The sequence below is a fragment of the Chiloscyllium plagiosum genome, chromosome 13, assembly GCF_004010195.1.
Source record: "Chiloscyllium plagiosum isolate BGI_BamShark_2017 chromosome 13, ASM401019v2, whole genome shotgun sequence".
NCBI lineage: Eukaryota > Metazoa > Chordata > Chondrichthyes > Orectolobiformes > Hemiscylliidae > Chiloscyllium > Chiloscyllium plagiosum.
Genome location: NC_057722.1, coordinates 54,857,782 through 54,881,462, shown reverse-complemented (window position 1 = coordinate 54,881,462; position 23,681 = coordinate 54,857,782). Strand labels below are relative to the sequence as shown.

General features: G+C 39.6%; 1 protein-coding gene across 2 annotated transcripts in view; it reads right to left on the bottom strand.

The window, feature by feature from the left end:
• LOC122556052 (SPHK1 interactor, AKAP domain containing) overlaps positions 1-21,601 on the bottom strand; it is a 396,794-nt gene extending 375,193 nt beyond the window's left edge. For both annotated transcript variants that reach the window (XM_043702455.1, XM_043702458.1), the window contains exon 1: positions 21,361-21,601. The gene's annotated coding sequence lies outside the window, so the exon portion shown is untranslated. The remainder of the gene's footprint in view (positions 1-21,360) is intronic.
• Between the last annotated feature and the right edge of the window lie 2,080 nt (positions 21,602-23,681).

Sequence of the window (23,681 nt, the reverse complement as noted above, 5' to 3'; positions counted from 1 at the left end):
GCAAGATATGGACTAAACTCAGGCAAATGGAAGTAGTTTATTTTGGGATACTTGGAAAATATGGACAAGTTGGACCAAAAGGTCTGTTTCTGTGCTCTATGACTCGAAAAATTTGCTCAAACGTCCATCGAGAGATGAACTATTCATAGAGTCAATAAATCAAACTGCTGTGTGATGCAGGAAATCAATTTGACTCACACTGTAGCTTCCCTCCATCCACTCAGATTTCCTTTCGTTCCTTTCTTTAAAAGGGAAAAAGGAACTCACTGTCTGAGGGATGCCAGTACTATCAGAATGCATTGGATCACACAATTTTGATAACCGCAAGACATATGAAAGCATCTGACATTTTCACATGTCCAATTTTTTTCATGTATCATTTCCTTTTTGATAGCAATGTAATATTCAAAAACACATTGATAATAAATTAGCAGCTACTGTACTGGATCACTTGAACTAGTTAATGCTGTATTCTCTAAAATTAAGAGGAAAAGGAACCAATCAAAATAAAACTATTTAAAAATTCCTTTAACATGTTATAAGCAGCTAATGAGTCATTTAATTAATGTAAACATCAAAAAAGTTAATTAATGCACAGATGGATGGCACAATACTGGAGGGGATTGAAATAATTAAATTTAAGATACAGCTGATTTTCAGGCTAGATCCTAAACACACAATCGTTATCAATGAACACACATTTTTGAGGAAAGATAGCTTGTAGACATGGAAAGGAGGTAACAAGTGAGGGAGTTAGTGACATGCTGGGAATTTTACTGTTTTCTTAAGAAAAGTCATCCTCCTAAAATATCCTCATTCAAATACCTGTCCAGTGTCATCCAGCTGGGCAGGACTGCTCGTGTGCAGTACTTCTTATGAAATTGCAATCAGAGAATAACATCCAATGGTTGCCTCTCAAACCCCCCAAGGATCTATCTTTACTCCCAACTATTTCTCATCCCCACCCCCCTCTCATTTATCTCTCCACCCCACAGGCTTCTTGCCTCTCTTCCTAATGAAGGGCTTTTGCCCAAAACGTTGATTTTCCTGCTTCTCAGATGCTGCCTGACCTGCTGTGCTTTTCCAGCACCACTCTAATCCATTTTTTTTTCAGGATAAAAGCAAATTACTGTGGATGCTGGAATCTAAATTCCTGCTTCTCAGATGCTGCCTGACCTGCTGTGCTTTTCCAGCACCATTCTAATCCATTTTTTTTCAGGATAAAAGCAAATTACTGTGGATGCTGGAATCTAAAACCAAAAGAGAAAATGCTGGAAAATCTCAGTGGGTCTGGCAGCATCTGTAAGGAGAGAAAAGAGCTGACGTTTCAAGTCTAACTGACCTTTTGTCAAAGCTTTGACAAAGGGTTAGTTAGACTCGAAACGTCAGGTCTTTTCTCTCCTTACAGATGCTGCCAGACCTGCTGAGATTTTCCAGCATTTTCTCTCGGTTACATTTTTTTCAGTGCCTGCTCAGACTCGAATCCATAGCTATTCCTCTCCCAGGCAACAGTCTGAGATCACATAAAATCAGTTCACAACTTTGGTTAACATTTGATACTGAGATGAGCTTCAGGCATCATTTTCATGTCATCTCTAATACCATCCATTTCCACCCTTACAACATCACTCAATTCATCCCTCTCTCACTTCAGCAACTATTAAAACCCTAATTCACACCTTCATTATCTCTGAACCTGAATATTCCAGTGCACTGCTGGTTGTTCTTTAATATTGAATCCTCTGTAAGCTTGAGGTTACCCAACAAAATCATTAAAATGGCTGTGATTTAATTGGAGCACCACCATCATCTGCCCCCAACCCAGCCCCAATCACTTCCTTTCTAACATGCATCATGCAGAGCAACACTGCAGACCAAATCCAATTGCGAATGCTAATGGTCTGGTGGAGCTAAAGGTATCCACCAGTAAAAAGACATTAGGGAGGATTTTACTGGTAGGCAGTAGATGTCCAATGACGATATATCAGATTTTGCAATCATTACTCCTCTCGAGCAGACTATACCTTCAGTATATAGTGGACGCACAGGTTAATATTAAGATGTTGAAATCACAAATCTGTTACTTAATACACCTTCATAGGCAGCCTGATGATCACCACCCTCCCCCAAACCCCTGAACCAATAATCTGAAAGAAATATTAGAGTAAGTGCAAATTTCAATTTTCTGTGCTCACACCACAATTAGTCACTTCTTCAAAAATTACATCCTGTTCATTCAAACATAGTTGGATTTTTAATTGCAATGTGATTAATACAATTTGCTAAACAACACCAGTTGCTCTGAAAAAAATGATTTTTAAGTTCTAGAGTATTTTTAACTGTTTAATTTGTAGATTGCAGGGTCAGGTGAATTGGCCATGCTAAATTGCCCGTGGTGTTAGGTAAGGGGTAAATGTAGGGGTATGGGTGGGTTTCGCTTTGGCGGGGCGGTGTGGACTTGTTGGGCCGAAGGGCCTGTTTCCACACTGTAATCTAATCTAATCTAATTTTTTTAAGCTACAGATATGACATTCTCACCAAAGACATCACTAGATCTCTCAACAAGATTTTTCCATTGATAATGGTGAGGGTCCTTGGTTCATTCTAAATGTAACTGTTAATTTTTTTTGTTCCCACTCACCATTTGACACTCCTAGACTTTTAATTGCAATGCGATTAATGGCATTTACTGAATGACAGTTTGCATTGAAAAATAACTTAAAATTATAGAGTATTTTAACTGTTTATTCAGTAGATTTTGTAAACTATATTTACTCAAAACTATTTTTAAAATGCCTTTTCCAGAATATTTTAGCTTGACCTTCACTCCACATATTTGTCCCAACATTTAATCCGTTCAACTTCGTCATTTGAAAGTGATTTTATTTTAATGCCTTTTGCTTCTTGTTTGAGTGACTTATTTTAATCTGGTTGACTGCCTGATGGCATCAATCCATCTCCACATTGGAATTCCCCACTAAAGGACTTCACAATAAGTTAGAGAAACATAGCACAGTCAGAGATGAAATTCTCACTGCCATCTCACAACAAGATTTCTTCATTGACAATGATGAGGGTCCTTAGTTCCTTGCTGACCACAAACACTGGACTGGTCACTCCTTCAAAAGAAAAAAAATAGGGAAACTGCTTCTGACATACTGCAGTTGAAACCATTAGCAGATGAACAGTCAACCCATTCATTTGGTATTCCTGCCAGTTATTGTTACTGGAAGCTTTAACAAATTTGAAATAAAATGTTATAGTGGCGAACTACAAAAGCTATTTAAAAGATTAATCACCAATAATGACAAAAGTAATTCCTGCATTTATGCATTGCACAGAATAATCTAATAGAGTGGGGCTAGCATCTGGACAATGGTATAAACTAGTCTAGTATTCATTCCTTGGCTTCTTGCATGATCTAAATCTTTGTGTCATTAGGCTGCTTGGATTATCACACTCTCTAAGCAATAACTTACAGAACAATAAACATTGTTTATCATTGCAGCATGACAGCACAGTTTAAATGAGTCAGAGGTATGGAATTATTTAAAGCTTTTGAATAAGTTTGATTATGTGATGTCACGACTAGCATTGACAGAGTTGAACAATAAGGATGACCCTGTTTGGAGATGAGAGGTCTACATTTCTTTTTAAACTCAACAGAAAAATCAAAATGAAGCATCTATATTTTGAAAGTACAATGCCATTGCACATTCTTGACTTAATAGCTTGCTGGTTTGAAAGTAGAACTGTTTACATTTCTTGCACAACCTGAAATATAAATCACTGTATAAGTTGTGTTGAGATCGTTGTTTGCAGTATCTCTAGAAACAGAGAGCTCAGTGACCATGTCAGCAAAGGTTTCTGATCACTTTAAAGATACTCTGTCATTACTTCTAAAATTCAGGCTGAAATCTAATTAATCCGTGTTTCTGTTGGAAAGGTGGACAGCGGGTCTTTTGTCCTCCAGACTTTAATGATGACAGGTCAATGTCAAATTGTTAACTGAGATAATCCACATTCCAGTCATTGTTCCATAGCAGCATCAAGTCCAGTGCACCAGTGAAATAAGTCTGCTTGTGTAAAGGTAAAAAAGCCAAATGAAAAGGTCATTCATTAGTGAAATCCTGCAGATTCTGGAATCATACAAAAGAATTAGAACCAGGAGTAGGCCATTTGGCCCTTCAAGCCTTATCGGCCATTCAATAAGTTCATGGCTGATCATTTCATGGATTCAGGTCCAGTTACCCACCCTCTCTCCATAACTCTTAATTCCTTTACTGTTCAAAAAAGTATCTTAGCTTTAAAAATATTCAATGAGAATGCCTTAGCTCCTTCACTGGGCAAGGAATTCCATAGATTCACAACCCTCTGGGTGAAGAAGTTCCTTCTCAATTCAGTCCTAAATCTGCTCCCTCTAATCTTGAGGCCACACCCTCTTGTCCGAGTTTCACCTGCCAATGGAAACATCCTCTCTACTTCTATCTTATTTATTCTCGTCATAATTTTATATGGGTCTTTTTAAGATCCCCCGCATTTTTCAAAATTGCAAAGAATATTAGATTAGATTAGATTACTTACAGTGTGGAAACAGGCCCTTCGGCCATCTTATTTATTCTCGTCATAATTTTATATGGGTCTTTTTAAGATCCCCCGCATTTTTCAAAATTGCAAAGAATATAACCCCAGTCTCCTCAGTCTCCCCTCATAAGCCAACCCTTTCAACTCTAGAATCAACCTGGTGAACCTCCTCTGCATCCCCTCGAGCACCAGCACTTTCTTTCTCAAGTAAGGAGACCATAACTGCACAGTACTCTAGGTGAGGCCTCACCAGCACCCTGTACAGCTGCAACTTAACCTCCCTGTTTTTAAATTCAATCCCTTTAGCAATGAAGAACAAAATTCCATTTGTCGTTTTAATTACCTGTTGCACCTGCAGGCCAACCTTCTGACATTCATGAACAAGGACACCCAGATCCCTCTGCACAGCAGCATGCTGGAATTTTTTTACCATTCAAGTGAAAGTCCTTTTTACTGTTATTCCTACCAAAATGAATGACTTCACATTTATTAACATTGTATTCCATCTGCCAGACCTTTGCCCATTCACTTCAACTATCTATATCCCTTTGTAAAGTTTCACAGTCTTTTGCACACTTTGCCTTACCACTCATATTAGTGTCATCCGCAAACTTTGACACATTACACACGGTTCCCAACTCCAAATTATCTATGAAAATTGAGAATAATTGCGGTCCCAAAACTGATCCCTGAGGCACACCACCAGTCACCAATCGCTAACCAGAAAGGCACTGATTTATTCCCACTCTTTGCTTCCATTTAGTTAACCAATCCTATATGCATGCTAATACATTACTCATAACATCATGCATCTTTATCTTATGCAGCAGCCTTTTGTGTCGCACTTTGGCAAATACCTTTTTGAAATCTAGATACACCACATCTACTGGGTCCCCATTGACTACCATGCTTGTAATGCTGAAATAAAGACAAATAAATGCTGAAAATACTCGACAGGTCAGGCAGTATCTGCAGAGAGAAAAAGAGTTTAGTTCAATTTCTTCAGTTTCTTCAGCAGAGGACTCATATTTGATTCAAAACATTAGCTTTTTTTTATCTTGTGCCTTAAGCAATTCACTACCTATGTATTGAGATATCAGTCTGGCATATCTCACAACTGTGGGTGTCTGCACATGTTCTATCTTTCACCTTTGTTTGTTCATTATCTCAAAGTAAACTCTTCCAATCGTCTCAAAATTTAATACTGTTTTATTTACATCTGTACATTACATGTTGTCAACACAGCTCTCTAATGTAGTGTGCACATGACTATTCTAAGTCTGATGCCTTCTCTCTTACTTAGCAGTTTAACCGCCCTCTGGGCAATTAGGGATGGTCAATAAATGCTGCTTTGACCATTAAAGCTCAAATCTTGTGAATGAAATAAAAAACACTCATGCCATCATTTACATCACCAAATTTGATATGAATATTATTATACACACTATTTCTGCTTTCGTAGATGCCACTGGATCTGTTAAGTATTTCTAGCATTTTCTGTTTTTATTAGCCTAACATTTCCTTTATATAAACAGTAGATAGAAAATTAAATCTTCTCATTTCGACTAGAAAATCACTTAACTCTAACCCAATGGAAGTAGGATCTATCTTATTTTTCAAATCTGCACTTGTTGAACTTCAAGCCTGTTTTGAATCTTAGAACAGTCAACAGTATAGCTTTTGTCTATTTCAGGTAAATTTTGTAAACATTTCTGTTGAACCAGTCATTGGGAAGGATAAAAGATGTAATGTAATTTGTCCTTGAGGTTCCTGCATAATAATCTTCTGATAATCTATAAGTGGATGTAAGAATTTTTCATGGTTAGAAATGAAAGAGTTCAGTGGGTGAGTTTTAACTAATGTTCCAGCATTATGGGAGCATTGTTAGATCATTGTAAATAAAATCCTCTGTTCCTGCTGCAAATAATTTATAATGAAGATGCCTTTTGTCTGTTCCACTAATGCACAATGAGAGTGGTGACTTCTATTGTACAGAAGTGATGAGTGGCACTTAACAGCATGGTGAAAATACAGCAAAGCTTGAAAGCATACAAATGTATAATCAAAAGGTAACAATGCAACGAAAGAAGAACTCCAGTAGAAATCTGATTTGGTCTCTTTTCTTGAAGTGTCTTTCAGATTAATCTTAGTTACCATATGCATTTGTACATGCGTATGTATGAGTGGGTTCCTTGGTCCATAACCATCTTTACACTGCATAATTCATTCATTAAGTATCTTTCTTCTTTCATGGGATGTGTGTGTTACCGGCAAGGGCCGCTTTTGTCACCCATCCAAAATTGCCCTTGAACTGAATGACTTGCTAGGCCATTTCAGGAGGGTATTTAAGACTCAAACACAGCGCTGCGGGTCTGCAGTCACATGAGTCACATCAAACCAGGTGAGGGTGACAGATTCCCTGCCCTTAAAGGACGTGAGTGAACTAGGTGGGTTTTGATAGCTAATTTCGTAACATCATTGAGTCATGAAAAACATAGTGGCAAGGAAAGACCACTAATACTGTGTAACAAAACCAGAAATGCATTTAAAAAGATTGGCCTGGATATTCTGATGGCCAGAGAGACATTGGAGTGGTTTGCCTGTGGACTCCCAGATTCAGTAGACTCCAATGGAATTTCCTGGAAAATTGGAGATTTGTGGGACAGTTCCCCTATGTCTGAAATTCTCTGAACAAAACATGTAATGTCGCAAATTCAGAGTTACTCAGAAAGTTGCATGATTAAAAACATAGCCTAATTCCTGAGTAACTATTAACGTTAACTCTCCAAATTAATATCTCGACCCAACTTCAACCCCAGACCCAAAGAAACCCCTCAATCAGACCCTCAGCCACACAACACAAACCTTCCCATCCCTCCTCAGGACCCGGCACACACCCATTGCTGGTGTGAAGAACCCAGACCTGACAATCCATCCATGTCAGCATCTCCATCTCTGACTAGCCAAGCCACATCAACCCCACTGGACCCAACACTGCCCCAATGGCTCCAATCTCTGCTCTCACAGCTCAACAAGCTACTCAACCCTTACTCACCCCGATATTCCCCCACCTCCTCAAGAACTGACTGCTATCCCCACACAAATCCTGTTGTCTGATCCCCTCCTCAAACTACCCAACTCTATAACCCCATTGGCCCAGACATCCCCAAATTCCAACTAACTAAGCAGTCCATTACTTACCTGGCACCATACCCACCTGGCACCAGTGTTCCCTCTAAATTTTCCTTCTAGCTGAGATCCAATTGCCACAAAAACTTCAAAATGTAAGTCAATGCCATGATCGGTGTGCCAATGCCAGTCACCCTTTAACTGGCTATCGGCACACTCATCTGCGTAGCTTAGAGAGAACATTGCCTGGCACCTGGCATCCTATCCACCTGTTACCATACTTACTTGGCAATTTAACCAACTGGCACCATTGCTCTCTACCACTGGCACCTTACATGCCTGGCATCCTAACACATTATCTGCCACTCTAGCCACATACTTATCTTACATACTTTTTCACTGCAGCTGTCATAGTACCTGGACATTTAAATCTCAGAACACAACATCTGACTGCTGTATAAGGGGGCATGGCTTGAATTCTCCTGACTCTCCTGTATGACGAATGAACTATAATCGATTTCAACTTCACTGCTGAAGCAGCTGGGATTAGAATTATTGCCTAGAAACATCAACAATAACATTAAATAAAAGAGAAGATTGGTAATTCAACTATAATAGGCCCTTTCAGAACATCCAGACCAGGATTTCATATCATGATGATTAGAGCAATTCTTACCAAAATCTCATCTCAAATTCAACTTAATGGAATTCACCTGCATAGTGCAATATACAACCCTTTAAATATGAAATTCTGTATTAGAATATTTTATTCTTTCCATAAGTGATTGACAGAAAAACTGAAATTTAACACTTTATGTATTTTGCAGCAAAACAGTGTTGAATTGAATTAACGAGTAACATGAATGATAGAGGGTTTAGATAATAATATAAATGTCAACAGGTCTACAGTAGCAGCTAAGTACAGAATAATATTCTTAATGTACTCATGAGAATCCTGTGACAGTACTAATCATATAGTAATGGCAATACAATGACCTCTCCGTTTTCAGCTTGTGTCACTTTAGTTCATCTTAACGGTTATTGGCACAATTCTTCATTCGAAACCATAGTACATAACATGGATTGATAATATCATAAAATGAAATCTATTTCTTCTCAAAGGTTACTCTGTTGGTTTGTTGTATTACCTTAACCCCATATTACATTGCAGCCTTACTTTGAAATTCCAACCATTGACATGTACATGATTGGTAGCATCAGACGTTGGGGACTGTTATTAAGACCATTTCTCTTTACCTCTGGGATCAAGGTTTGAGTTCATATCTAACTGCTGCAGGATCTATGCTGCTGGCTGTAATGACCCGAAATAAAATGAAACTGGATTGTATAACCTTCATTTCTCAAGTTAGCAAATTCTTGGAACTGAACTAACACTAATGATCTCCTGAGCAAAGCCACACATGGGAAATGGTGTCCAGGCATATAAATGGTTTTGCAAATTGATTGCTTGTTACAGAAATCACTTGTTTTGACCAGAAAGAGAATAGGGTAATGTCTATAACAGGCAGCAATTGAAGCATTGCACCATCTACCTTCTTCTGCTCGCCATTTTTTTTCTATATTTGAGAGACAGTTCAGTAAAAGACTCAGCTAAATAAAACAAAAGTCTCTCTTTGGATAAAAAGGCTGAATTACTTTGTTGGAAAAACTGAAGAATATATTTACTGTGCATAGTCCATTAATAGACAGATACAAATTATAAATAAACTTACTTTATAAAGCTTTCCCTGACCCCCATGTTAATACTTAAACATTTAAAAGCATTTGAAATTGAACTAGACTCATCTAGCCCATCAGCTAACTCCCCACAGCTCATATAAATTTATCAGAACTATAGATCCCTCTCCATTTTAATGAACTAGCTCCCAAACCGAGTTCTCCTGGCAATGGATTAACATCTCTGTGATTGCTGGCGAGGAATTCATGGGCCTGAGACGTCTGATTTTCCAGCTATTAATTGACATGAACAGATCAGCAAATTCTGTGAACCAATAATCTTAAGGCCAGCATTTCTTATTAGGAGAGCAAGCCGTATAATTGCTTCCTAATTCCCCTGTGAATCAATCTCGTCTATTAATATCCCAAAAAGTCTCAAAATACTTTAATAAACCAGATCAGCATGTATTAAAGAGAATAGCTGACCTAGAATTTACTGTATTTTCTCATATTGCCCATCTCTCCTTCTGGTTTTCAGATGCTCCTTAAAAATGACACTTTTCTAGCTAAACCTTTAGTCATCTGCCCTAATCTCTCCTTGTGAGACTTAACAGCAAAAAACCTGCTAATCGATTTCCATGACTAAAGGCTCCAAGGCCAGATCCAAAAACCTCAAAGAATGCCTTTCAAAGAGATTAGCAGCAGGTGATCAGGAAGCAGAAGTGTTTGTTAGTGCCAGGAAATGTTTGATGTTCTCACAGGGCCAACTATCTTCAAAAGGACATTTCTTGCCCATGAACCCACCAACCTTTCATACTGCTAATGCACCACACCTCCATCACCCATTCCCAGTCTTGCGCATTCATGCCTAATATCCAGACGTCTCACCTCAACCTCACAATCCTGCCACTGATAGCAGTCTCACATTCACTGACTGCTGCTTCCACATATCTTCAGCTATTCAGTTATGGTGGGTACACCACCCAAACATTACACAACCTGTGTCCTGAAATTCTGCCTCCTCCTTACAGGATAAAGCTTGCCCACATTAGAAGGGAGCATACTGAACCGGGGATGCATGCCTTTGTTATTTCCTGAAAACATTCCCTTCTAATTTAAACATTCAGGTACTCAAGAACTGGTACCTGCCCAGCCACAAGAGGAAGAGAGAGAACAATGACGCAGTACAATTGAGGAAGCAGCAACATTTTCTTCGATGCTTGGAGCTATAAGTTCAGCTCTGGCCACTGCACAGACTTCATAGGATCGTGTGGGGCTAGAATGGCCCATTGAGAGTCAGTGGGCAGGAGTGAGCACCCACAAGATCTGGAGAAAGCAGAGAGTGTGTTCCAGCTCACCAGAGGGTGAGGTTGCTGAATGGCTCTGCTACAGAGGGGAATAAATTCTGCAAACCTGGCAAATGAGACTGGCCCCACTCCTTTTGTATACCATACTTCAAGTTAGAGCTCCAGTACGATCAGGGTAGCACGGTGGTTCAGTGGTTAGCACTGCTGCCTCACAGGACCTGGTTCGGTTCCAGCCTCAGGCAACTGTTTGTGTGGAGTTTGCATGTTCTCCCTGTGTCTGCGTGGGTTTGCTCCAGTTCCCTTCCACAGTCCAAAGATGTGCAGATGAGGTGAACTGACTATGCTAAATTGCCCATAGTGTTCAGGGATGTGTCAATTAGGTGTATTAGTCAGGGGAAATGCAGTGAAATGGGGAACAGGAATGGGTCAATGTGGACTTGTTGGGCCAAGCAGTCTGTTTCCACACTGTAGGGGCACTATGATTCTTCTATGATCAGATCATTTGCTTCCAAGCATTACATTTAAAAACAAAACTGTGGAAGATGAAGTCAGTGGGACAATATAGGAGGAAATGTAGGTAAAGGTTGCACACCGAGATGCTTGGTACATTCTCAGGTGATCTTTCGTTGTCGAGGAGTAGCCCTGGTTCTATCCTGACAGAGGGCAACATGTTAAAGCTTGCATTCTCTCCATTCACTGGAGAAGAGATGGCCAACATCCTGATCACACTCAGACCTGGCTGTGACGCTGACGGTCTCTGGCAGACAACCTCCAACTTCGCAGAGCTCCTGGGAGTTTAGAGCGAGGCTGCACGGTCCACGCTTGCTGCCATTTAGGTTCCAAATGCTGCTGTCCCTGTTGCAGATTTCAATGCTCAAAGCCAACAGACCAGCTTTAATGGCAGTCCAGCACTGTGTTCTTCAACAGGATAATAGGATTGCTGTCATGAGGAGGCTGCCAGTGGCTTTTTGGAAGAGAATCCTGCTGTCCTCTCCCAGGCTATCAAGGCACCTCCCCCCCTCCACCCCTCTCCCCTCCCCTCTAGTGCACAAGTGTCGTGCAGAATTCTCTCAGTCAGACAGCGCAGTGTTGCCCAGGCAGAGGAGGTGCAGTCTGATAACAAACCATCAAGGACACCTACAGTCTTGCCTGGTAAATGTCAGCAGTTTTCCATCAGTTGTGTTGCAGCAATAGACAAAGGACTACACAGGACTATACACCAAGGAAGGACACTTGCAAGATGGGCTCTAAAGCAATGCACAAAAGCAAATAGTTTGTTTTTGTTTGTAAAAGTGATGTGTGTTTAGATGAAGACACTTAGCAGCACTGTCCTTGCCCAGGTCAAAGGCTCCTGTTGGTTGTGAAGTGAGTGGTACAGTTCTCTAACCACCTCCTTGATCAGACTGGCATTGTTTCTGTCTTAGCTAGACAGACACAGAGGAACTGCATACCTCTTTCAGGCTATAGAGGACAAAATCCTTGCCTCTCCCTGAATGACAGACATCCAAAGATAAGCCACACTACTTCCATAAACATCTCCACAAACAGGTCAAAAGTATCTCCGCTACAAGTTGGGTGGTCATCCCTTTGAGTAAAGCTGGCTCAGGTTTCTTGGGTAATTGAACACAGGTTCAGCAGACATTAATTACGATAGTCCATTTCCATTACGATCATACCAATGCCCATAATTTAACTTGCACCCTTTAATTTTAATTTTGGAGGCTCTCATGGATTAAACATGAGTTTTAAAAATACAGATACTGACCTAAATTGTCTGCTGTGATCATCTGACTAGGTTGAACAAAGTTCATGAACCTATCAGTAAACGAGAATTGGTCTGATCTGAAGTTAACAAGGGCTCTAATCACCTATATGATTTATCTTTCTGTAAACTGCACACTGAGATGAGAAAGGCCTTTTCATTGCTCAGTAGTGTCCCTACCCCTGCACAAAAGGTCACGGGTTCAAATCCCACCTGCTTTACAAGTGAGTAATGACATCTTTGAACAGGTTGGTTAGCAAAATAGATTGTCTCTTTTAAAAAAAAATGTAAAGTGCAAAATATGACTATGACTCTAATGAGTAGACTCGGAAATATACAAATAAATTTTTATGAACAGCTGCTTCAGAGCAAAACAGAAACAAGAGAAAATGGATTTGTGAACAAAAACTGGAAATCAGTCTCAAGATCAGGAACTAGCCAGTGGAAAGCAATTTGCAACAACAGCAGCGATTCACAGACTCCAGAACATCTACAGCTTCACCATTGCAGAAGCATCAAGACAAGTAGCTAAACAATTAGACTCAGGACTTTACATTCTCACCAAGAAACTGTAAACTCCAACTGCCTTTACTGTCTTCCAATTACCTGTACCAGATACCCTTTTTTCCCCACTTTCTTTTCTATAAGTAAGTTCATGACCTGTAGCTCTAGGTGTGTTTGCTATTGTCTTTTTTACTTTTGGGGTTAATAAATCTCAACTCTTTCTCACACAACTTTAGAATTGGCTGTCCTTCATTTTTGAGGAGAAAGTGAGGACTGCAGATGCTGGAGATCAGAGCTGAAAATGTGTTGCTGGAAAAGCGCAGCAGGTCAGGCAGCATCCAAGGAACAGGAGAATCGACGTTTCGGGCATAATTCCTGAAGAAGGGCTTATGCCCGAAACATCGATTCTCCTGTTCCTTGGATGCTGCCTGACCTGCTGCGCTTTTCCAGCAACACATTTTCAGCTCTGTCCTTCATTTTTGATCTGGTTAACTAAGATTAACTAAAAAATATTGTGACTGATAGAAAGGGATTAAACAAGAGGGGATCCATGACCCTTGCTCACCTGCTTATAACTGTTTTCAGGTTGCCTGCATTGACCAAATTTAAATGGCTGATTTTCTTCACCATCTGTCCTCTCCTCATTTGACTAGTAAACGAATGACTGACTTGTACAATCACACAGACCAAAATGTGTGTGGACTGTATCAGAGAAGGCTGTAGCATTTCCTGAACCATTCTCTGCCTATAGGGCTTCTTTGGTGGTACTCCGTGACGCGGGAGTCCGTGCTCTACGGTCTGTTTCCCGGGATGCACACCAAGACAAACATCAACTGTGCCTGGAGGATCATCAACTCGATGAAGGACGCTCTCTGGGTGGTCCGAAATCTGCTGATCTTCCAGCTGAAGGAGTTGACCCCGACTGAGTGTTGCAGACTGGCACATTCCATGGTCCAGGACTACGTGTTGAGGGACGCGCTGAAGCTTGGGGCAGCTGCCGCCAAGGCGCGGTGGGGAAAGACCACTGTGTAAAGTCTGCTTGCCTAACGAAGAACAGGGGGCCCATGCAGTCATTTGGGCCCTGCTGACGCCTCAGCTAATCATATGGGCATATGATTGAAAAATGTACAGACCTGTATAAAAATGATAAATTCTGATATCTGTATGTACATGTTTACATATGTATGGCATGACCAATTGCACAGACCATCAAATTATTTTATGAATAAAGTATATTTTTGAAATAAAAAAAATTAAGAAACTTACTTTGCGTCTTTAATGAATTTACTTTTACATTATCCACCCTGTTAAGTATGATCAAAAGCTGATTATACATCTGTACAGAATGGTCTCGTGTATTTTCTGCATTCAACTCTGATTCTTCACTTGATCTCTGTCTTGTGAGTGTTGAATCACTCACTGGAAAAAAACACTGTTGATTTCTAAATTGGCAATTTAATGGAAATAGAGATCAAACGACAAATACGGAAACATTTCCAAATGGAGTGAAAGGCCATAAGAATTGCCGCTTTTTACTACTCAACTAACGATTATCTTTGGGATTTTATCTTTAGACATTAACCTGATACTTCCAGCAGTCATCTTAATCTAACTGTGTTGTGCTTAGTGGTAACCCAAACACAATCGGAACAGAGAGGTTTAAAAAAGACTTTCTATCAGAAACCTTGAGTTAATCTAAAATCTCTCAAACACACAAATGAGCCTAAAACACCCGCAGTGCCCTCTGGACCAGACTGGATGCTTGACAATTCAATGATAAATTGTTCAAGTCATTCTAATTACTTGCAGCTGAAAATATTTGAAGGGTAATTAACATTAATCACAAATGGAACTTACCTAGTTACACAGTAACAATGCAATTCCACTTCACACTTTTGAAATTCATCTAAGTCATTTACTTAGGGAAATATATTCTGGGCAATGTTTGGGCACAGTTATGTTTGAGATTTTGGCCTAGAGTAATGAAAATGCATTCACACAGGATGGAAGCTCACGTTATGCCCTATATTTATTGTTAAGGTACTCACTTGAAAGGGGTTTGTTATATTGAACTGTTCATTACCAGGAAAGAGCAAACACATGTGAATAATTGGATAGCTCTTTCAGAGAAGTGACACAGGAGCAGTGCAGCTATTTGACCTCCTTCTTTTCATTTTCAATCTATAATTCTGATAGTTTGAAGTTGAGGGGAAAGAAAAACACCAATAGGAGGAATGTTCCATCCTACACTGTTCATGTCCACTTGCGACATTCACAACAATTTCCGTATCTTGAAATTGTCTCAAGACCATAAGATGTAAGAGCAGAAGTAGGCCATTTAGCCCATTGAGTTTGCTCCTCCATTCAAAGATATCATTGCTGATATGGCTCAGTGATTAGCACTACTGCCTCACAGCGCCAGGGACCCGACTTTGATTCTAGCCTCAGGTGACTGTCTGTGTGGAGTTTACACAGTATCCCGTGTCTGCATGGGTTTCCTCCAGTTGCTCCCACAGTTCAAAGATGTGCAGGTTAGGTGGATTGGCCTTGCTAAAATTGTCCAGGGATATGCAAACTAGGTAGATTAGCCATGGGAAATGGAGGGTTAGAGGGATAGGGTAGGTGGATGGGTCTGGGTGGGATGCTCTTCGGAGGGTTGGTGTAGATGCGATGGGCTGAATAGCCTGCTTCCACACTGTATGGATTCTATGATATCCTCACCTCCATTTTCCTACTTTTTGCCGATAACTCTTGATTCCATTACTGACTAAAAATCATCTATCTGCCTTGAATATACTTATTGACCCAGGCTCAGTAGACTTCTGTGTAAATAATTCTACATATTCACTACCCTCTGAGAGTACAAACTTTGCAACTGACTGTCCAAAACTTCCTTCTGGCTTGTTAGAAGCTTCACAGTGAACCCACATCATGTTACTGTTGCGTAGTGGATAGCCAAACTAAGTTCTATCCCATCACGCAAACAGTAATGCGACAAATAAATTTCAGTTCTGCAGTGATGTCAGTTATTTAGGCTGAAGGCCCACTGGCAGATTATATCAAAGTCCACATTCCTTTTGTTGTTCACAATATGCAGACTGTGTACCTAAACTGTCTGCAACTGCAAAATTCACAACAGAGTGTCAAACAATCAGAATGGCTCTGGAATCAGACAGCATTTGCTAAATAATCTTGAGTTATGAGGAATAATGTCAACAACCAATTTAGGATTGCAAGTCTGGCTCACCGGTGTGTGTTGGAAGCGACAGATACCAATACAGAGGACCCCACTCTTTGCAAACAGAAAGAACATCTGCACTTTTTCAACTCAATAAAATAGGAGACAGTCATTTGCTATTCATTTCTCAGAGCAATGCCCTGAGCAATCAGAGTCAACTTCCTTAGTTTAAACTTTAAACAAAGTCTGGAAGTTAACTGTCAATCATCATTAATGGTACATTTTCCATAGCAACACATCTACCAATCAGAGTCGACTTGCCAACCAACCAGCACTCTTCTCTCATGCAGTGAAGCAGTTGTTTTCCGCTTGAATTGGTATTCTTGTGAATTGTCCAAATGAGTGCAAGATTAAAAGCTTTGATCTGTTGTGTCTTTTGCAGCAATACTCAAGTTCTGAATTATCAAATAACTAGATAAAAACATTTTTAATATATGTTATAATTCTAATAGTAATATAGAAGATTAATATGCAACCACTTTCATAGTTATTATAGAAGAGTACATTTCAAACAGTATTAAGTACTATAAGGATTAATTAACACATAAATATTATAGAGTTGCAACCCACAATTTTCCTGCAACAAAGGCATATGCAATAGCAATATCATCAAATACAACTCTGGGACTGAAGCAACTATCTTGAAACTCAGTGAACGAGCACAGAAAGAGGGCATTCATCCCTTTGTTTGTGGTGCCATATCTCTGAAACCGTGATCCTGTTGGTCATATTCCTTTGCTCCTCCTGCATAATGGACCAGTAATAAACTATCATGGATCACAACATATATAAATGGCATTGATGCCTTGAAACCTTCCAGAAATGAAGGTCGTGGAGCATAAAAGGAAACCCATTGGTTATTGGAGTAGTTGGTCACCATTTTGAAATGTGAAAAAGACGAGAAAGCCAGTAATACAAATTAAAGCAATTGGACACATTTTATTAAATGAATTAATTCTATCTTTAAGTACAAACAACATATTTTTTTAAACTGCCAAATTAATCACCTCTGGCATCCAACATAAAGAGCACAATTGCTTATTTGCAGTTGAAATATTTTATCCAATGAGATTTGTGGCTCAGAGTGATTTTCCTCACACCACCTTTCACATTTCACCTCATTAATTATGCAGTTAGGCTCTTGGATGTCTCTGTTGGGAAATCACATGGCCAAAGAGGTGGGAATATTTGCCACTCTATGGACCTTCAAGACCTCATGCCTCTGATGCCAGATTTAATGGCATCTGCACACCAGTTCAGATAGTGCAAGCCAGGAATTGGCCCAAACAGTGTGGTGCTCAACTGTTGTTGATGAATCGCATGTTGAAGAGCAAGGTGTCCAAATCACCAAATACAACAACCCTGGACACAAATTGTAGCCCAGGACAGTGTCCCAACTTAAAAAAAAACTGAACACCTAGCAATGTAGAAAGAATGTCAATGCTCCACAATTGTAAGCACCACCATCTTCTCTTTGCAAACTCTCACTTATGGGACCTGCATTCATTCTAAATTTGTCGCTGTTCATGCATCTCACCAAGACTCACAAACACAACTCTCAGTATTGTGTGCATCATATCCATTCAATAGTTCTTACACACCACACCTTTCCAAACTATTAACCCTTTCAACCTTCTGCACTTCCTACTCACTGAATGCGTACAGTACCATATTTCACACTCTTCTTTAGCTAGAATGTGTATATCACCCGTCTTCTTCATGAACACAGAGGCAAAATACACACGTAGAATCTTTTATGCATGCATACCACAAAGGCTGATTTACATGTTGGAAATTTGCACCATCTAAAACCTCAGTGAAGGATGCAAGGATTGTAGGTAGCATGGAAATAAGACAAATCACCATGACTCACAAACACAACTCTCAGTATTGTGTGCATCATATCCATTCAATAGCTCTTACACACCACACCTTTCCAAACTATTAACCCTTCCAACCTTCTGCACTTCCTACTCACTAAATGCGTACACTACCATATTTCACACTTAATAATAACATCACACAATTTGATGATAAATCCACACACAAAAAAAAGGCAGAGTTGTGTGCATATTTCCACTCTCACAACTATCTATCTATTCCATTTGGAGTGAACATGATCCTTGAATGGTTTATTGATGAATACATCCAAATGTTCAATCACAAATATTAGACTGCCTGATGTAACTGCAAATTGGATGTTATTGCTTTACAGTGTTATCGACTAGGCCAGACCCCCCTCAAATATATCCAAAAAAAAAAGCCTAGACCCTAATTTTGCTAGTTGTTTTAAGCAGGTGTAACACAGATATTCCAGGAGGGATGCAGTTGGTCAAACCACTTAGTTTTAAACAAGACTGAATTTATTTACAAGATTACCAAATGAAACACAAACAAGAGGACAGAATACAGAATAACCTAACCTATCCAAAAATGCAACAGATTATACCAATTTTGTGATGCTGTTCCCAATACTTGCAACAATCCCATAAACATCCCTTGGCACAAAAGGTAAAATCAAACATAGGGTCTTACAGGAGACAGAGAGAAAGAGAGAGAGAGAGAGAGAGAGAGAAAGAGAAAATCAAACCAGAGAAAAGCTGAACTGGAATAACTGGCCATTCCCCTTTCATTGTACAAGTGTTTTTTTTAACTTGAAGGCCTTTTGTCCCAGGCAATATCTGTTAGCTATAATCAAATTGTCCCTAAACTCATCTAAGCCAGACTTTTCAGAATTGCTGCTTCTACAACCTCTCTGAGAAAAAAAACAAGGACAGCAAAACCTTGTTATAGGAGCTGCATCATAACAGCAGACACCTCTTAATGTCATTGATTATATAGGATCGCATTCATAACCCGTGTTCTTTTATCAGGTCATTGAACAGCTGTTCCACACAGTATTAGTCCAAAACCTTAGTCCATCCTCATCCATTGTCATAGATGTGCACAAGACCCCCTGAAGGGAACTTGATTTTTGGCATTGTTTCACATTTAAAAATGACCATAAGCTTTACTTTCATTCCATCAGCCATGCAAGTGAATACCATTGTGAACGTTGTCTTCTCGTGTTCTGTAGCTTTTTACCGGAGCTGCTTTTGGAAACTTCCACATCACTGTTCATTTGCTGAACATATCGAAATTCACAGGATGTTTCATCCCTGTTGCTGATGTGACATGATGTGTGTATCTTTTTGCTGCTATCTGATGACGATGTATTAGAAATTGGTAATAAGGACATTGAGGTCTTTTGGTCATCACTTGGTCTTCAGCAATAACATTAGACATTTTCATTCCATAAAGCAATGACAAATACCAGCTGTCACTCTAAAACCTTGACTGGGTTTAAAAATTGGTTTGCCCATTTAAATGTGTATGTACACATTATATTTCTGTTGATGATATAACTATTGTCATCACTTTTGAGGATCCATTCTGATGTATGCATCTCAAGATCGTGCCAATGGCTGGTCCCTGTTTCTCATGATTTATTAATCTTGGACAACTTTAGGTCAGATTCCTTCTTCCATTCTTGCAACAGTCTTTCAATAACACCAAATTCTCTCATGGCAACACAGTTATTTGACATATCGGCAAATGGTATGTAATGTTTCAGTGAAGGTAATGTGCTATTCCCAGAGGTACTACAAAAGTTAAAGTTTTTATAAAAGTAAGCAAAATCCCCCAATTTGCCTGCCTTTCAATCCCAAGTTGAGAGAAAGTACAGACCAAGTTTTGGTACTTAACACGAATATTATTGATCACAAATAAACAGATTGGAGATAAAAATAAACACTTATGATCCTTTGATATATATTGCTTAAAACGCGAACCCCTGATAAAACTTCCCCGACAGACATGTACAGACAAACACAGAAAAACATGGGTCATAATAGAAGATAAAGACTGGGACGGCCACTTTTTACAGGGTTCAATGAAATGATCATTTTGAATTGTCAGGACATCCCACTCTTCGTTCCTCCTTCTCCAGTAACATCACTTTCTTGCACAAAATACATGATGACGGATTCACACATTGGTTAAAAGCCACCACTTATAGAAACTGGTGAAGTGAAATAAACTGGCTTGCTTCAAGCTTGAGGTGTTTCTTTTACTTCAGAGAGACACATCCAGAAGCTGTTCAGCTGCCTGGGTGCCAATCACATAGTTGTTGGCACGCAGAAGGACTTAGTTTTCAACAACTGTTCAACACCCCACAGACCAATCATCTACTTGCTTCTCCCTTAATGTGTGCCCCCAGGCCCCAGCTCATCTGTAGTAACCTCCCCCAGTGTTTGAGCAAATAGCAGTGTAAACAATGCATCCAATGAGTGTCAAGGAATTTGATCATTAGAAATGTATTACACTATTCTTAATTTTTCAAACAATCATTTCTCTATTTTAGTCCACAATCAAAACTACAGTAAAAATTAATCAATACGGTCTTTACAGTTATGAATTTTAACTTCAAATGAACTTCAAATTACATTCCTTTTGCTAGGTGACCCATGTCTGTTTGTCATTTCCAATGTAAGGTCTTCTCTGTGTGATCATGTCTTAAACTCTCACAAGTGTTCTCGACATCATCTTTACTTCATGCACTGACTTATAGGGTGAATAAAACATGCATTTCTAGGGTGAAAAATCGAAACCGACTCCAAAAATGAGTATAGTATTTCTTAGTAGAGAATGGAATCGACTTATTTGCCAAGTATAGGACTGAACATGATTTTGGCATTGAAAAAGCAGTCTAATATCTTATACAACAGGTCAACTCATATACTGGAATATGTGGTAATACTGTAACATTCAACTGGAAGGTTCTAATCTTATTTAAATTATCTTGAAAGATATCGTACAGAGTTTTATTTATAGATAATCATACCCAATGCTTCAAGTTTTTAAAGTAATTATAAGTGATGCTATGGAATTGAGAAAGCTGCATTCTTATCGAGTACAAAGAGCCCTTTCATAAAGACACCAAGCAAACCAACAAAAGAACTGTCATCTGAGTCAATTCAGTGTTTGAAAGCAGTAACTGTACAAAACACTGCAGCAATGAATATAATAGAGGGTTTTCAAAGAGGGCTATTAAACCTCATTGTAGCTAAGCAATCTGAAATGTAGAATTTCACATTTAGAATATTAAACTGTTACTGTACCTGTTATACAGAGGTTAAAGCCTCCAACATGTTCAAACTTCTCTTCAAAAGACTCAACTGCTGTGTTTTAAACTGAAGAAGCTGGCTGTGACAGCTGTTGGCTGTACTGTGAACTCGATATTATGCCGTATGAAAGAACTGGCTGCCCTGTACATTCATATACTCCAAGAAGGATTGTTAAAATGCACAAGTGCTACGTCAACTGCTCAAATGCGTGACTGAATTTAATGAAAGGAGCAGCAGAGCTGACAGAATACTTTACCTCACTGAGGTAAATTAAATCTGTGTTCAGATTGGCTTAGTATAACAATACAGGATTGGTGTCAAAGTGAGCTATTTTGGAAAGAAGAATATCAGCCCTCTGCACGTTAATACTGATTGGTGAGGCTCCTAACCATGAATTGCATTAACTGAGCATTCATACAGATAAATAAGCACATATTTGTATGTAGCTCACATACGTCCTCTAATACAGACATAATTTAACAAAAAAGACTATGAATGATCTAATGGGGATATCTGAATATATGCAAAACCTAGGCTGTACTTATCCATTTTGATAAGTAAATTCAAAATCTTCTTTATACAGTCAATTTTTTTTGTAGTATTATGAGCTAGTTCATTCAGTTACAGGAACAGTCTTGATGTGTTAAGACAGCTTACTTCAATTTTGATTTTTCACATCACAAATATATAAATAACTATATGGGGCATGTGATACTATATCTGGTAACCCTCCAGGCTCCTGCAGCCTTTTCTCTCCTCCTCTTTGCAGGATCACAATAAATCTTATATTTGAGGATAATAGAGAAAGGCTTTAATGAAGAAAAAGAACATTTGTGATTTAATTTTCTCATTTTTGGTGAAAATTACATCAGTAAGTTCCAAATCTAGCTCTGTCGATAATCACTGATCGCTTTTGCATATGGAGCTTTCTTAAGGGTGAAATTATTTAAATCTTATATGTTATGTGGTATCTTGTTCTCATTCCATTGTGCTCACCTTGTACAAACCAATTAAATTGCAACTGAGTAGTGTCTCCAGTCATTACTACAGTTCTGACCAGTGTTGAAACAAAAGCAGATGTACTATCCACAAATTAAATCCTCATGAGAATTCAAACTACTGAAAATCCCTGGGAAAAAATTAGGGCATAATCCATCGGAAAGTTGCATCTCTTTCCACATTCTCATCTCCTGTCAGCCAAAAGTAATCACAAGTTAGAATGATGTGAAAAACTCATGAGAGTTTGCTTAAGTTTTAAAGTTTTTGCCCTCTTGTTACTTTCAACTTGCTTTCATCCCCTGCCAAAGCTGAAAATGTTATCCATGCCATTGTCACCTCCAGTCACAACTAATCCCAAGCAGACTTACATTCTCCACCTGCCATAAGCTTAAACTCATCCAAATCTGTAATCTACCCTGTACCAACGCACACATTAGCCCTGTCCTTGTTGACCTATGGAGACATTGAGGTCTGCAGATACTGGAGATCAGAGTTGAGAGTATGTTGCTGGATTCCTGATGAAGGGCTCTGGCCTGAAACGTGCATTTTCCTGCTCCTCAGATGCTTGTTGACCTATGATAGCTCCTGGCTCTCAACATTTCAAATCCAAAATTATGATCTTCATGGCATCTTTTGTCTCTGTCTTTGAAATCACCACCATCCTCAAAGGCCTTTCAGAACTTTCAGGCACGGTGGCACAGTGGTTAGCACTGCTGCATCACAGCGCAGAGACCTGGGTTCAATTCCCGACTCAGGCGACAGACTGTGTGGAGTTTGCACATTCTCCCCGTGTCTGCGTGGGTTTCCTCCGGATGCTCCGGTTTCCTCCCACAGTCCAAAGATGTGCACGTCAGGTGAATTGGCCATGCTAAATTGCCCGTAGTGTTAGGTAAAGGGGTAAATGTAGGGGTATGGGTGGGTTACGCTTCGGCGGGTCGGTGTGGACTTGTTGGGCCGAAGGGCCTGTTTCCACACTGTACGTAATCTAATCTAATCTAAGAAAAACTCTGTGTTGGGCCCCAGCTATGCCTGTCTCTTTGTCGGCTACGTAGAACAGTCCATCTTCCGTAGTTACACCGGCACCACTCTCCACCTCTTCCTCTGCTACATTGATGATTGTATTGGCGCCACCTCGTGCTCCCGCGAGGAGGTTGAGCAGTTCATCAACTTCACCAACACATTCCACCCCGACCTTAAATTCACTTGGACCATCTCTGACACCTCCCTCCAGTTCCAACACAGAACACACCAGATGGCCTCCTTCTTTAGAGACCGCAATTTCCCTTCCCATGTGGTTGAAGATGCCCTCCAACGCA